This window comes from Alosa alosa, chromosome 12 (genome assembly GCF_017589495.1).
Source record: "Alosa alosa isolate M-15738 ecotype Scorff River chromosome 12, AALO_Geno_1.1, whole genome shotgun sequence".
NCBI lineage: Eukaryota > Metazoa > Chordata > Actinopteri > Clupeiformes > Clupeidae > Alosa > Alosa alosa.
In genome coordinates this window covers 17774328-17789201 of record NC_063200.1, presented here as the reverse complement: position 1 = coordinate 17789201, position 14874 = coordinate 17774328, and the positions used below count along the sequence as shown (strand labels likewise).

Below are 14874 nucleotides of genomic sequence, written 5' to 3'. Positions count from 1 at the left end.
TACACTCATTTTCCACCTCCCCTTGAGTTAAACAATTGATTTTTACCTTTCTCCAGTTCATCCAGCCGTTCTCTGAGTCTGGCAATACTTTTAGCTCCAGCCTAGCATAGATCATTGAATTGGATTAGACCATTAGCATCTCGCCTGCTAGCATCACGTTTAAAAAGTGACTATTTCAGATCATTTTTCTATTTAAAACTTGTCTCCTCTCAAGTTAGAAAGTGTAATAAGACCAACGGAAAATTAAACGTGGCGATTTTCTAGGCTGATTTGACATGGAACTATACTCTCATTCCAGCGTAACTTCAGACATTACCACAAAGTAATAAAATATGTGTGGCAGGGCACCTTTAATACTGTCCTCGATTTTGCATTGATAGTGTGTGGTCACATGTGTGACAGATAGGCTAAACAAGCACCTAGCTGTCATTTACCTAAGCCGTTTAGGATCCTCAATGTTGTGCACTGGGTTTGGGAAAGCCACAAGAATGTAAGAACAGCTTTTATGACACAATGATGCTAAATACATCAGCTAGCAAGTTAGCTAGCTTTGCCAGCTGAGCAGCTGTGGGTGGTAGCTTACTCGCTAGTTAGTTAGTTAGCTTTCCCGGGTCCTATGTTCCCCGCTCAGGGTTAGGGTTGGGTTTTTTTTTTTTTAAAGGGTCCTATGTTTCCCGGTCCCATATAAAGCGGGGAACATAGGACCCGGGGAACATAGGTACGCTCCCCTTTCATACATGCCTTAGATAGGTACCTATATGCTCTCACCCTCTGATATATGCATATAGTGCTCTCCATATAGTCATGGAGTCACACAAGAAAGTCACATAAATACCCTCTTCACACTACACAGACACACATACGTTTACACAACTTAGGCAAATATCCAATAGGATTATCTTTTTTCGTCTTTGCTGAATCTGGTGCCACTCTTAAAACATCTGTCAGGCCCGTATCCTACAATCTAATCCTTTCTAATTGAAATGCTAAATTTGGACAGGATTTATTTTTGGCGAGAGATGGGCTGTGATGATGATGATGATGACGGTGACGAGAAAGAGGAGGCGGAGGTAAAGAGTGATGTTTTGCATGATGTGTCGCCTCTGCTTGGGAAATGTCATCAGTGGCACGGGAAGCCCACTCCGGCGAATTGCGAGATTGCTTTCCGTTCCAATCAAAGTGACCACGAGGAACCGCGGGCGCCGGCAAAGTTGTCTGGCTCGCAGAGCCAAGCCCTCCACCACCCAGCACCCACCGCCCACGCCTCAACCCCTATGACTCCGAAAAAAGTCTGTATTATGACACAGATGATAAAACCCTTGCTCAAAACTGACATCTGTGATGTGTATAAACTGTGGCAAGTGTCATGACAGCAGCACGCCAAGGCCTGACCCTGTGATGAGTATCATTTCTCTGTTCAAATGTCTATTAAATCAGTGGGTGCTGTGGTGAGACTGGATACATTGCCCATACCACATTTGGGTCCACACGTCACGTCCACAGCGATCTGTGTCACTTCCAAATCCCACCCCATCTATCTCTCTCCCACTGGCTTCCTGTCACTCTCTTCACTGTCCTATCGGATTAAATATTTTTAAAATGTTTATTTTAACTACCCATAGTACCCATACCCAAGGTGTGGGTTTTTGAACATTCTACATAAGACTCCATTCCGCAACAATAGAATTTTAGAATCTTCAATGTTGAATTCAATGAACCCAGATATTCTTTGGAACGTTCATTTTCCAACATTCCTGTCACACCAGTGTGACGGTACACCTTTAAGGGTTAAATCTCAGCAAATTTACTGATAAGGGGAATGCGAATGCTGCTTCGATCCCTGGTAGGAAAAATGTGGGTGGGGGGAGTGGTTGAGCAAGGCACCTAACGTCCAACTGCTCCTCAGGCGCTGGGTCAAGGGCTGCTCACTGCTCCGGGTGTGTGTGTGTGCTCCTAGCGAGTTCACTGCTCCTAGTGTATGTGTGCGTATGTGCAGAGGACAAATTTCTTAAAGGACTAATAAAGTATAACTTAAATAACTTAAAATACCAACACATTTGACAGTAGATCACCTTGGGAAGTTACAGGCCTTTGTACTGTCATTCTCCCAAAAGGAAATAGGTGTGTCAGTTGTGTGTGTGAGAGGTCAAATATGAAATTAGACCTACAGAGCTGGTGTGTGCTTATGTTTTTTTTATACAACGGTAAATAACACTGAATCTGTTGACAAAACTGACAGCATTGATATTGTTTACCCAGGCACCCCTCTCTCTCTCTATCTCTCTCTCTCTCTCCTCTCTCCTTTCATGTCTTTACTCTGCCAGTCGTTGTCTCTTTCTCTCCTCTATTCTCTCTCCTGCTGGTCTTCTTCTGTACCTCCCTGTACCTAGTCTCCTGTCCTCTTTTCTCATTTCCTTCTATCCCCCTTCTCTCCTTTCCTCTGTTTTTTACCCCTTCCTCCTCTCATCCATATGCCTGAAGGTCATTTTGACACAAGCTCTATTTTGAGGTATATCACTCTTATCTTCTTTCCTTGTTCTCTTCTTCCCCCTTTCCTCTCCCGTCCTCTCTTTCTCTCTCTTTCTCTTCCTCTCTCTTTCTCTCTCTCTCTCTTTCTCTAGGATACAAAGTCACACAGACAAAACTATACAAACTCTCACACACATACACAAACTCGCTCAAACATACAAAACTATACAAACTCTCACACACACACAGAACTATACAAAGTCACACACATATAACTATACAAACACACACACACACACACACACACACACACACACACACACAGACAGACACAGAACTATACAAACTCACATACACTCACAGAACTATACAAACTCTCTCACACACACAGAGAACAAACTCTCACACACACAGAACTATACAAAAAACTCTCCCACACACACACACATACACACACACACACACACACACAGTACTATGCACACAGCAAGTGGCAGAGAACATCTCACAGGTTTAGCAGAGACACAGACAGAGTGACATTGGAGACGTACGAATAGGTCTGAAGAGCACTCCCGTCCCGATCCTACAGTATAAAAAACATTCTGTTCAATTTAAACAAATCCTCTTTCAAAAGTCTTTTAGAAATCTTTAAAAAAAATAATCCTCTTTTCTCTATTTAGTCATCCACAGGCCAAACAAATAGCAAAAAAAAAAGATAATAATAATAATAATAATTAAAAAATACGATTCTCTTTAGTAATGGCATTTAGTGATTGTCAAATATGAAACCATGGTTGGAGTAGATTCAGCATGAAGACCTAAATGGTGCTTTCGGGGATGAAGTGTGTATGTGTGTGTGTGTGTGTGTGTGTTTTGTGTGTGTGTGTCCACGCCTACATATATGTGTGTGTGTGTGTGTGTGTGTGTGTGTGTGTGTGTGTGTGTGCTAATCCTATGATGCAATTTCCTTTTCTGAGTGTGTGCTGCTTGTGTGCATCTCTTTTCTCTCTCATTTTCTCCCTCTACCTGCTGACCTAGATAAAGCATCGACTGGTCCAATCACTCTCTCCCTCTCTCCCTCTCCTCTGTCTGTTCTCTCTCTATCTCTCTCCCTTTACGGTCACTGTATTGCTCCTTCTTTCTCCCTACCCCCCCTTTCTCTTTCACTCCCACCATCTCTCTCTCTCTCTCTCTCTCTCTCTCCCCCCCCATCCACTTAAACTCAAAACGCATTTCTGTTGGTGTGTGAGAAGCCTTCTGGATTCAGACTGAAAGATCTCCCTCCTTCTCTCTAACTCTTTTTCTCTGTATGTGTGTGTGTGTGTGTGTGTGTGTGTGTGCGCACGCGCGCGCACGCATGTGTGTGTGTGAGTGTGTTTCTGACAGTATAATGGTCATCATCGTCCACTTCCTTGTCAGAGTGTATGGATGTGTGCGCGTGTGAGTGTGTGTATGTGTATGTGAGAGACAGATATGTGATCTATGTGTGTTTATAAACCTCAGCCCTAAACAGTATCACTCAAGACCACAGATGATGGCCCACATTGCTTGATTATTTGCTTGCTTACACTTGCACAGATACCATCAGTGCTACCACAGCAAGATACGTCAGTTGGAGGTTTGTTTGTTTCACACACATACATACACACACACACACAGACACACACACACACACACACACACACACACACACACACACACACACACACACACACACACACACACACACATGAATTCACTTCTGTGCACACACACACACACACACACACACACACACACACACATCACACACACCCTACAGACTCATGTGCACACACATGCTCAATCACACACACACACATACACACACACACAATTAAAAAAAAATCATATCAGAGCTTCCCCAGCACCCCATTGTGTGTGTGTGTGTGTGTGTGTATGTGCATGTGTTGTCTGGCAGGAGAGGCCGGAGGAGATGCTGAAGATTCTCCAGTGAGCAGCTGTTCTACACACATCTGAACACATAATGCTCAACCATCCCTCCATCACCCCCAACACCCCAATCCACAATGCCGAGCCATGTGGCCCCACCTTTCACAGTAGCTGTGGCGCCATTGGCGATAGTACCCACACCATATTCAGGTCCAATATGGTGTGCCCACGGGCGTACACATTCGAGTCCGACCAGGGTCATTTCCCGATCCTACCCCATTTCGCTCTCCAACTTGTTTCCTGTCACTCTCTTCACTGTCCTACTGGACTAAAGGCAAGCCCATTACGTAAAGGCAAAATAACAGCAGGTATACTGCAGATTACACACAGCATCACCACTGTGCTGTATCTCATTTCCTCAATGAGGCCCTTCACACACATTTCTAAATTTAACACTCAATGCTGCTGCGGAAGCATCATCGCATCAGTATACCGGAACAGTTTGCAAATGTTGCTCCAATGCACAGGACAACTATTCTGTTTGTTTTATGACAAACTTACCTGTTTGGATGTGAACATGATGTGAATAGATTTGTTTTGCAAATCAGAAAAGAGAATGAAACAAACAAGTCTTTGATCTTTGAAATTTGATTTAGAATTAGAGATTTAGGGATGCAAACAGTGGTGTTGGGTCGAATTTCTTTCATGGGAGCCTCTTACAGTATGTGGTTGCTCCCAATTAGACATGGCTCCTTCCCAAGTCCTTTTTAGCAAGTTGAAAAAAGGTTTATTAACTCCTGCCTCAGTCTCGCACCTATTTCATCAGGAAATGTGATTCACCCAAGGGCTAACAACACCCCAATTAAAGCATTAGATCTGAGTCGTAGAAGACATCGCAGATCTTCCAGGAGCTCAGAACGCTTCTGAACACGATTGCCTTTGCTTTGGGGCTGTTAACGGGGGCTGATTTTACAATGGCACAGGGTATGAGGTTGACTTTAAGAGAGTCGGATTGATTGTCGCTGAGGGCCTTGTGGGAGGATTTACGAAGGGTTGGCTTTCAGGCTGCATTCAGGGGTGGTGCACGCAGGGGAGTTCTTCACAGCTGCGAGATGACTATCAGAGGCTAGCCGTCTGTTTTTTCGTCCTCAGGTTGTGCTGGTAGCAAGAGAGCAAAATGTTTAGTTTAGTATCCTTGTTAAGTATAAGTATAAAGTATAAGTATTAACTTAAGTATAACTTATATAAGTATATAAGTTATACTTATATATGTACTCTTTTGATCCTGTGAGGGAAATTTGGTCTCTGCATTTATCCCAATCCGTGAATTAGTGAAACACACTCAGCACACAGTGAACACACAGTGAGGTGAAGCCCACACTAATCCCAGCGCAGTAAGCTGCCTGCTACAACAGTGGTGCTCGGGAAGCAGTGAGGGGTTAGGTGCCTTGCTCAAGGGCACTTCAGCCGTTCCTAGTGGTCGGGATTCAAACCAGCAACCCTCCAGTCCGAAGCGCTAACCAGTAGGCCATGGCTGTGCTGGTAGCAAGAGAGCAAAATGTCTAGTTTGCCCTCGTAACCACAAGTGAGGGGTTACAGCGTCAGCTGAACTCTCTGTGGTTTAGCAGGTTGGTGTGAAAAGAAAAGATGCTTGTGGTTCGTCTTTTCTACTGAGCAAGGCTTAGTGTGGTTAGTCGGTCGGGTTGGTGATTGCAGAGTAGGCCTTGAAGAGACCCACAGCTAGCTTTTCTACAGGCATAGTTTCTGTCATTGGAGAGAGAAGTTGCGGTGTTAAAGCAAACTTCTAATAGTCCTTGATGGATTAGGCTTAACACATGCAAATGTGCTCTATTTGTCTTCGGCGGTGTAACCCTAACTAGAGTCCTGAGATGAATCGATAATCAGAAAATCCCTAATCAGCAGCACCTGACCTGTATTCGCCAACCTACAGGAAATGACTTTGGAGTGCAGAGCTGCGCAGCGAGAGAACATTTCTGTCGTGTTCAATCAGATAATTAATCTTTACTGTTGTGCAGCGTTAATCTCAGTCTCCTGTCTCGTGCCAGCACTTCAGGCCTGCACTAGGCACGACAGTGACCTCGGCTCGTGTCACGCGTGTGGTCACGGAGAGAGCAAATTCTGCTGCTCTAGGACCTGATATTGTCTCAACCCAGCTGCCATATGTGTTTTTCTACATCTCCTAAAAAAACCCTTTTAGATGCTTTTTATCCAGAAGAAGAAGAGAGGAGGAGGAGAAAAAGAAGGTCACGCAGTTGTGTTTTGGGATGGGGTGGGAGGGTGGTTTGGGGTCTTAAGACTGAGTGCATCTCTTGTTAGGTCACTCAAAAAGAGCCTCGGGACTCGGGAAGATATTAGGATGCTGAAAATAGCATTTGGTGGGTGTGGCGGCGGGGGAGCAACAAAGTGTGTGAGTGAAACATCTTCCCAAACACATCTACCAGCAAAAGAAAGAAAGATGGGGGAAATAAAATAACATTTAGAAGTCAAAACCAATCCAGACTGCTGACAGCTCCTGTATGTTGGGAACAGTCTCGGGTGCAATGCTAAGCATAGTGAGGTCCCCAGTAACGAGAGATATTCAGTACTAAACACAAGATGGTATCTCATCGTAACAGGGAAGACAAAAACATCATAGGCTGTAATCATGCAGCCAACACATCAAAACCAGCCCTGGCTACCTTTTGTACGATTTTATGTCTACAATAAATGAGATGTTATTTTTTAGCACATTTTTTTTTTACAATTAACTCTAGCCCAATTAGATTAATGGTAATCTACCACACCAGGATGATTATACACAAACAACATCCCAGTGCACTCCTTGATACACCACGGTCGTCCCAGTTCAGTGTGCATCATCTATGATTCCACATGATGAGGTGAATGAAATGTGCGGATGAGTCAAAAGTTCGGATGGCGGTTTGACTTTGAGAAAATCCGTGCAGAGATTAGGCAGAAGCCTTGCATTTGTCTTTTGTCTTTTTGCCTTTTTTCGGTCGCCTTCCAGGGCGCTTGTGGAGCCCCAGGAGACCCTAAAGCCGCTCATCTGGATGCTCCCACTTGCACAGCACAGACCTAACACTTTAGGGTATAAACTTGAGAGAGACACAGTCCCGTGTGTGTGTGTGTGTGTGTGTGTGTGTGTGTCTGTGGGCGGGTGGATAATTGACACCGAATTGTTCAATCTAGCCAATCTAATTCATTATTTTATTCAAGGATACCAGAGATAATCCTTAACTGTCCTCCGCCCTCTGTGTCCGTCTGTCTGACAACCTCCCATACCAAGCAAGCACTCTGTCTCACTTTCTCTCTCTCTCTATTCCTCTCGATCTTTCCTTCTCTTCCCTAAATCTCTCTCCTCCCTCCCTCCCTCTATCTCTGGCAGGTCAGTGTGCAAAGGGTTAAATCCACATTCCTGCTTTCACTTCTCCTCTCCTCCCCATCTATCAGCAGGCTCTGAACCATCACTAATTGGCCGTTAATGAATTCATGAACGAACCCTTGTCTATCAGTCTCAACCATGACCACTCCACTTCAAAGGAAAACATGCGCTACCCCCACCCAACCAAACCATCCCAAACAATAACCATTGTTTTGAATTAGTGTTACAGCAAATCCATCTTATTTAAGGCGCTGAAGTGACAGTGATGGGATGAGTTTAGAGGCCACAGAGTAAATTCAACAGTGTTAAGTTAACTCTTGATTTTAACACTATTCTGAGTTGATATGGTTCCATTCGATTAAGTGTTAAATCATCATGTAGAACTTGTTACTGTCTTCATATCAAAATGGGGCATTTAACACTTACAGTATTGCAATTAACTCTTAAAAAGTTGAAATTTAACACTTCAAATTGTATACTTGTAATTTCTTGCGCAGCCCCTTCATGCCAAGAGGGGATTGTTTCACCATTCATCCTCCATGCCTTACATTGGTGTGTAAGGGTCTCACCTCTGACCTGTGCGGAGAGGCAATGACAAAGACCAGACTGGCCTTGTGTGGAGCGTTAGACTTGTTGGGGTTGCGAAAGGCACGCTTTGGCTTTCCTGACGCGGTCTGATGGAGGGACCAGAAACAGCGGCTTTTATTCATTACTGTGAGCCTGACAGAAAAAAAACAACACAATGAGCTGCAATGTGGCCAAGTCGAGGGATAGGTGGGGCAGAGGTCTTTTTTCACACACACACACACACACACACACACACACACACACACAGATACATACACACGCATACATACACATACAACAGAAACACACAGACAGACAGCAACACACACACTGACTGACACAGACACACACAGACACTCACACAGACACTCACACACAGACACACACACACACACACACACACACACACACACACACACACAGTCTCTCTGCTGCTGAGGACAGCTTGCGCCTGATTCACAGCATTCCAGCTCTCTCCCAACATTCCCTCCTTGCGCTGTGGTTTGCGCGCGAGCACCCCGCACTGACGTCAGCCGGCTCCGACGTTGGCTGTTTAAATAGACGACGGGGACCCTGCGGGAATGTTTAGCCGAACCAGGCACCTCTGTTGTGCCAAAAACATTTCCAGCCACAGCGGCAGCAGTACTTCTACTCTGAAAAATGGCACGGCACCATGACACCACCTTCTCCTCGCCAGCCCTTTGTGTGTGTGGGTGTGTGGGTGTGTCTGTGTGTGTGTGTGTGTGTGTGTATATGTGAGCGTGTATGTGTGTGTGAGTGTATGTGTGTGTGTCTGCAGACCCATCTCCGTTTGTATGTTTAGAGTTGGTGCTTGTCTTATCTACGACAGTCGATGTCCAAAAACTAAATCCTAAGAGAAAACGAGAGTGAAGAAAATGCATGACTGTCAGTCTGTCTGTATTGAACCTATGGTAAGCACATGCAATGGCGGTGGATTGATTTCTAACTCGAGTGACCTATTTTCAAATGTTTTCATAGTAAGCACCAGACCCATACAAACAGCCATCTGTCTGGACCATCATGGCACAGAAGGAGGATTTCTGTAGTTTGCAACTTCATTTCCTATAGAGAATGAAAATATATAGATGTAAGATTAAACAAATGTGTTTGCATGTCCATGAGTACATGTATGCATGCAGTGTGTGTGTGTGTGTGTGTGTGTGTGTGTGTGTGTGTGTGTGTGTATTTCTGGAGAAGAGGATGTTTGTGAGAAAAAGGGATCTTTCAGTATTTCCTTGGCCTTTTAAGGGCCCAAATGTGTAGCCTGAAAACATTTTTGAGTGGCAGAACATTCACTTCTGTGTTGTCATCACAAAACAAGCTTTCACAGCAATACCAGGAACAGATATACCGTGGCCTACGTGCCAAGGATCCCATATGACAAATATAAAATAATGATCTCACCAGTTAATTACCAAAACATAAATTATTTTTCTATATATTCAATAAAGAAGTGTGACCTATAAAGAGATGTATACTTGTGCCCATATAAAACCAATAGCATATGGTGTAGGATAGTTTGTAGCATTTCAGCACATTTTTACAAGCCTGCGTTGAGGTATTAGAAATTTCATCTGCTTGAGAAAGGAAGTGTGACAGCGGAAGGAAATAAAATATCACTCCATCTGACATCTTGCCGTTCCGTGCGTGGCCTTACACAACGGTTTAAAAAATCCACTTGCCACAATAAGTACGTGTGATTTTTCATTTGAATTCAGCCTGAGCCAATGTTGCGCAACTGGCTAAGATAATTTCATTTTTTTTCAGACTGTGGGGGGATGGGAGAGTTCATCTCTGTGCATGTGGTATCGCTACACCAGTTTCTCCATCTCTCTCTCCGTTTCTCAATCCTTATGCTTCTACATTTCTTTCACTCTCTCTGTCTTTATCCCTCTTTTTCTATCTCTTCACTCATTCTTTCTCTATCTCTTCACTCATTCTTTCTCTATCTCTTCACTCATTCTTTCTCTCTCAAGGCCAAAGGCATGACAGTTATGTTTGCACCACCTTTGAGGAATGTTCAAGGTTTTTAGTTGGCCAGAAAGAAAAAAAACAAGACTTAAAATCAGTGGCCTATATTCTGCCGCTCTCTGGCCAAGCCTCATCATGTGGCTAGTGGTGGCGGTCACTACAGCTCTCCTCTCCTCTCATCTTCTCTCCTTTCCTATCTTCTCCTCTTCTCTCCTATCTTCACCTCTCCTCTCTCTTCTTTCTCACAAAAAGAAGACGCACTCTCTCAGCAGCATCAACCTCCGCCCCTCTGCCCTCTTCTCTTCGATTATGCCCGACACACACACACTCTATGTTTTCTTTCGACACACACACACACACACACACACACACACACACACACACACACACACACACACACACACACTCACACACAGAAGCACAAATAATATCAGTTGTATTTTGTGAAAAGCTAACCATTGCACTGATCTCAGGGGATTTCACTACACAGCCTCACACCCTTGCACGCCATTGTCTTTTATATGGTCATATAATCGCAAATACATGTACATGTAATATTAGGTGAAAACACCTACATTCACATACGCAAACAGACACACACGCGCACACATACACACACACACACACACATCATCGGACAGATCAGGGAAGGCCACTGATACTTCTGCTAATGTAAAAACAGGAGAGGCACACACATGAACACCAGTGCGTTTCTACTGGATCATCCGGCTAACCAGATCCCAGGGATTTCACTACACAGCTCAGGCCACTGGTCATATAATCTTCTGCTAATGAAAACACCTACATTCAATACACGCAAACAGACACACACGCGCACACATACACACACACACACACACATCATCGGACAGATCAGGGAAGGCCACTGATACTTCTGCTAATGTAAAAACAGGAGAGGCACACACATGAACACCAGTGCGTTTCTGCTAGACACAGACACACACGCAAACACAACACACACACACACACACACACATACAGGAAAGGCTGGCTGTGGCTCACACATGAACACCAGTGCGTTTCTGCTAGTCGTTTCTGGGATTGTGGTGTGGCATGGTGTGATTTGCAGTGAAGACCAGCAGGTAGTCAAACAGGAAGGCAGGCAGGCAACCACCCTCTATACCCACAGAGCACGAGTGCATGCATGCACACACTCACACATATACACACACACACACACTGCCCTCTCTGTGGGGTGTGAGCAAACCTCCTGCTGCCGAAAGCACATTCAAAGCCCAGTAAAGCCAGCAACACAGCAACACACTCGGTACACACACACACACTCGGTACACACACACACTCACACACACACACACACACTCGGTACACACACATCACACTCGGCATGCACACATACACACACACACACCATCGACACCTGTCTACACCTGAGTCTCTCTGTTTCCCTCGCCCATATTCCGTCTCTATAGCATCCAACAGCATCCACGCCACAGGGTGAGGCCTGTCCCAGTGCTGCACCCACCAACGCAGTGACAGCTCCTTTAGCATGGTGGATGCCTGGCCATGTTTGTCAGTGCTGGGTGTGTATGTGCGTCTGTGTGTGTCTGTGTGTGTGTGTGTGTGTGTGTGTGTGTGTGTGTGTGTGTGTGTGTGTGTGTGTGTGTGTGTGTGAGATAGAGATAGATAGAGAGAGAGGGAGGGAGGGAGGGAGGGAGACAGACATACCGAGAAACCGTCAGACAGAAAGAGTAGAGCGGAGGGAGAGAAAGGAGGAGACGTCTCGCCCTCGGCACAGACGGACCCTGTGCGTGTGGTAACACAGGGGCAGTGGCAGAGGAAGAGGGGGATGGAGGAGGAGGAGGAGGAGGAGGAGGGAGGAGGAGAGGAGGAGGAGGGGAGGAGGAGGAGGAGGAGGAGGGGGGGAGGAGGAGGAGGAGGGGGAGGAGGGGGAGGGAGGAGGAGGAGGAGGAGGAGGAGGAGGGGAGGATGGGGCATGCATCTCCGAACATCACCTCCCCAAGAGCTGCGACAGGGGCAGAAACAACACCCCCTATCGAGCAGCCTGCTTCTCCAGATGCTGAATAACAATTACAACCTCTAACACACACACATACACACACACACACACACACACACACACACACACACACACATACAACCGCACACACCCATATACTCATCATCCCATGCCTAGCTTAATAGCATACCCAATGGAGGCTAACCATTGCAAAAATTGTATGAGATGTTTTTTTTTTTAATGATGAGAGAAGGTGAAAGACATAAATACACATGTACACATAGAAGAAACAAGAGACATAGAAAGGGAGCGACAGAGAGAGAGAGAGAGAGAGAGGGAGAGAGAGGAAGGCTGCCCTTACCGTTTCACTGTATGACTTCCATTCAGAACTGGCACTGCAGACAAACACTCATAGTGAGGCAGGGAGAGGGAGTGTGCCGTCCTTAGTCCCAATCCTCCAACATCCTCTTATTTTCCCCCCAGCCCTATCTCTCCTCCTCAGAGCACGCCGCCTCTCTCTCGCCTTCTCTCTATCCCTCTATTTCTCCCCTCTCTCCTCTTCTCTCTCGGTCTTGGTCACTTTCTCCCTCCGTTTTTCTTCCTTCTTCTCTGCCTTCTGTATTTCTCTGGCTCCCTTCCTTGTATTATTGTCTGTGTGCCGTTTCCTCTGCCGCTAGCTCCAAGGCAGTTAAGAGACACTGCAGCGGTGGGGGAGGAGGGTGTGTATGTGCGTGTGTGTGTGTGTGTGTGCGCACACTCGCTTGTGTGTGTGCATGTGTGTGTGTGTGTCAGAGCGAGAGAGAGGGAGCAAGAGAGAGTGCAGGAGAGAAACAGGGGGAGGAGTCAGTGGGTATTTGAGAGAAGGGGAAAACAGCCAGGATTAAATCATGAGAATCAGAGAGAAACAGAGGGAGAGAGAGAGAAATAGAGAGAGAGAGAGAGAGAGAGAGAGAGAGAGAGAGAGAGAGAGAGAGAGAGAGAGAGAGAGGGAGGGGTAGAGACGGGGAGAGGCAGAGAGAGGCTATGTTCTTGTGGTGTGAGTGTAAAGTAATAGCTATGTAAAAAATGAGGGCCATGTCCAGAGAGGGGAGCAGAGAGCAGAGAGGCTGGTGGATGTGAATCGCCTTATCTGGCATTTCTGACCAGAGCCACTGGGCAGCTCATTTCATTGATGTCTGAGCGGGCCATGGAGAGAGAGAGAGAGACAGAGAGTGGGAGTGTATCTGTGTGTTTGGGAGGGGAGGGGAGGGGGGGTGAAAGAGGAGAGAGGGGAGGGTAGGGGAGGGGAGGGGAGGGGGGGTGAAAGTGGAGAGAGGGGAGGGTAGAAATGACGGCAAGAGAGACTGTGAGGAAGAGGGGGGGGTGATGGGTGGGGGTTGAATAATGGTGTAATGTGCTGTTTCCGTGCCAACTGTCTCTGTGACAGAAGGACGGTTTCCTTGGCGATCATTGGCTCTCCACTGATATTGATAGATGTGCCGACAAATAACCATTTCAGCCATAATAACATTTCAAACCCTGCAACCAGGGCCGGAGCCAGAGGTGTGGTTTGTTTTTGCAGGGTTTCGACTCCCTTTTGGTGCAGTTTGGCCACCACCTCACCATCTCCTCTCAGTCAGCCGGGAAACAGCAAGGCTTCTTCGGCAAATACTATTTACTACAGCTTTTGAACGTGTGAGCCAGCGGGTGACACAAGATACCCCAAACTCTTGCACACACACTACACAAAAACGCAGACATACACACACACACATACACACAGAGTGAGAGAGAGAGAAAGAGAGAGCGATATGGGGGCAGTACTCATGTGACACGGACTGCCCTGCTACACAAATGCAGCCGTTGTGCAGTCGTTGTGCATTCTCTTCACATGCAAAAACATAACCTCTCTGTCTCCCTCTTGCATACACATACAGTACACACACACACACACACACACACACACACATACACATACACATACAAACACTTTTTACATGCACTCACCTTGCACGCTCACACTCTGTTTCTTACAAACCACATGCACACAAACACACTCATTTCTCTTGTGAAATGGCCCAGTGTCAGCTTGCATGCTGAGGCCAAGGCAGAGGAACAGACTTGAATAAACCCACTATGGCAGTCTGAGCTTCCTTCCCGCTGTAGTCTTGTCTTACTTCATTCTTATCCCAAAATTAATCAATAAACATGCTCTCTTTTATTGTATTCCTCCAGTTTGTTTTTTTCTCTCTGAATGCCGTGCATCTATTCAAGCTCTGCCTCTCGGTATGTTTTATTTATCTATCTAACTTCAAGTTCCTGTTTGTCTGTCTGTCTATCTCCTGTCCCTCACACTAATAAAGTTGCTCATTCCTAACATAGTCCTGTAGCTATCATATCACATGTTGTCATATGCCAGACAGTGTCAGACAATGTCCTAAATTAAAGAAGTTATAAATATCCTCTTGGTTTAAAGCTGCAACTCGCACCGTGATAAGGATTTAAAAAAAAACATGCACTAGATCTGAGCATATCAAAAGAAAAAGGGTACAAA

General features: G+C 45.7%; 1 protein-coding gene across 2 annotated transcripts in view; it reads right to left on the bottom strand.

The window, feature by feature from the left end:
* gnaz (guanine nucleotide binding protein (G protein), alpha z polypeptide) overlaps positions 1 to 13138 on the bottom strand; it is a 45899-nt gene extending 32761 nt beyond the window's left edge. Inside the window, exons 1-2 of one of the 2 annotated variants that reach the window (XM_048259423.1) lie at positions 12703 to 13138; positions 8353 to 8503 (exon numbers count right to left, since the gene is read on the bottom strand). The gene's annotated coding sequence lies outside the window, so the exon portion shown is untranslated. The remainder of the gene's footprint in view (positions 1 to 8352; positions 8504 to 12702) is intronic. The other variant, XM_048259422.1, reaches the window with a different exon arrangement.
* Positions 13139 to 14874: the final 1736 nt, after the last annotated feature.